Below are 2,698 nucleotides of genomic sequence, written 5' to 3' on the forward strand. Positions count from 1 at the left end.
AGTTCATCATTCTTTACTCGGTGCTTATGGAATTCTTTTTTTAATGTAATTCTTGAACATATGTACCTGTGAATCGAAGAAATGCGTTGGTTGTTGAACCTGATGGATATGAATAAAGTTATAGCCTACTTCCAAATTCAAATTCGGTACAATTTCAAATAGCAGCAATTAAATTAGGGCGGAAATACGCTCAACAGGTCATTATGGGGCACACGGTGTGTAAATAACAATGTTTGTGATATACATCATAATCTGACACAGTTCACAGAGAGGAAACATGTACGACCATGCACACAGTCGACATTTGCAAAGCGTGTGTGATGTAAGAAAATATCACAAACGGCGCAAGCAAACTAAATGTTTGTGATAGTCACCTTATCGTACACGCTTTACAATCATGAATTGTTTCTGATGTCGTATGCATCGTAAACGTTGCACCACAGAATAGCTTCTGAGATAGTTATCCTGTACGGCATTGATACGACAGTCCAACGTTTTGTAACCTATCCTACGCTAGTACGATGATTAACTAATCTTCTTAACTTTATATCCCATATGGTCCGGGAGAAGTGAATGTGTGTGATACTCTCCTTATCATACACGCTTTACAATCATAAACTATTTGTGATGGGGTGTGCATCATAAACATTGCACCACAAAATAGAATGTGCAATGGTAATGCCATCACACACGAGTAGCTATATGGAGCGTTTGGGATATTCGATATATGACAAACAGTTGTGTGACGAGTCATGTTTGGGATAGATGTGGGCATCGCATACACTTAGTTCTACAAAACATGTGCATTCCTCCTCCCTATCTCCGACCGTTTCTGGGTCATGTGGGAAGGACCCGCCTATCGCACACACAAGCAAGGCGACGGCTTAAAACTCCGTCGTGAAAAGGGATCAAAAACCGTTTGTATAGAAACTCATTGTGCTAGTGTTTTGTTGATCAATACAATGGCCATATGAGCTATCTATCATCATTATGGTCCATCTGGTGTAGTGGTGATGTTGTTGGAAATATGCCCTAGAGGCAATAATATTGTATTATTATATTTCCATTTTCATAATTAAGACTTTATATTTCATGCTATAACTGCTATGATTCTGGAATATGCGATTCAGTAGAAAACTCATATGCACATGTGAGATGGTAAATGGTAGAATATAGATTCCAGGTCTTCCCTCTAAGACTGGCTCAAGTGTTGTTTGTGATCATGTTTTCTGGATCTCAGGATATCGTTAAGTGTAACGATAGTCCTGAAACAACATTGAGAGTATGATGTTAGAAGAATGATCATATTGAATCAGCACAAACTTGTTTGTTATACTTTGAGATAATCTCGTCTGTAATCAATTGTTATAACACGACATGTTAGTATGTGTTTTAGTTCATCAGACCATGAGAGTATCGTAGTCACTTCCCACCGTACGATCGGCTTTGGGGTTAATCAAATGTCATTTGTAACAAGGTAATCATAACGATAACTTATGGGTTCAATGAGAAGTTTGACAAGGGACTAGATAGCTCAAGAGTGGGATTTGCTCCTCCGACAATGTAGAGATATTCTTAGGGCCCTCTCGGTGTGAAGGCATCTATCATCGTATGGCCAGACACAGGTGACTACGTCACGGGATGCTGGAACACTTCACCGAGAAAGAAGAACAATAGCGGCAATGAGATCAATGGTATAGTGAGCATGTGCATGGCTCGAGAGGATACTGATGAACCTGGGTATTGTAAAGTATCATGAAGCAAAGGGAACATCACATAATAACCAAAGGTTTACTCAAATGTCATTCGTGTAATCATAGGGATTGATATGGACATCCACGGTTTGGCTAACGGTCACTGAACAAAGGAGTTTCGTTTATGTCTATGATTTACCGAACCTATAGGGTCACAAGCTTAATTAAGGTAATCAAAATCTGCTCAGATGTTAGTGGGGTGAGAGTTATGAGAGAATATTCCCAGAAAAGTTCAGGGGATATAAGAAATAGTTTTGAGAGAGTTCTGAAAGAGTTTTAGATGTTTCCAGAAATGTTCTGGAAGGTTCTAGGAAGGTCTTAGAAACTTCTGGTAATGTCCAAAAGGTTATGGAACCTTTCGGATAAATTCAGAGGGTCCCTGGTGCGAGGACACCTTGGCTGAACATAAGGGTAAGGCCCACAAGACTTTAGGTTGGTGCACGAACGAATTATATGGAAGGCAGGGGCTAGACGCCAGGGTATACGATGTCTACCCTTGGGCCAGACGCGGAGTCCATGGCGTCTACGTCAACATTGGGATTCGTGGCGTTTAGCCCTGGAGTCTGAGAAGGACTGATCTTTGCATTCCAATCTGACTTTGGGGAGGCCTCTTCTCCAAGTTACGACCCAAGGGCTCAACATATAAATAGAGGGGCAGGGCTATGTTGGGGAACGTAGTAATTTCAAAAAATTTCCTACGCACACGCAAGATCATGGTGATGCATAGCAACGAGAAAGGGAGTGTATCTTCATACCCTTGAAGATCGCTAAGCGGAAGCGTTTATCAACGCGGTTGATGTAGTCGTACGTCTTCACGATCCGACCGATCCAAGTACCGAACACACAGCACCTCCGAGTTCTGCACACATTCAGCTCGATGACGTCCTCGCCTTCTCGATCCAGCAAGACGGGCGAAGTAGTAGATGAGTTCCGGCAGCACGACG

This window comes from Triticum dicoccoides, chromosome 2B, assembly GCF_002162155.2.
Source record: "Triticum dicoccoides isolate Atlit2015 ecotype Zavitan chromosome 2B, WEW_v2.0, whole genome shotgun sequence".
Taxonomy (NCBI): domain Eukaryota; kingdom Viridiplantae; phylum Streptophyta; class Magnoliopsida; order Poales; family Poaceae; genus Triticum; species Triticum dicoccoides.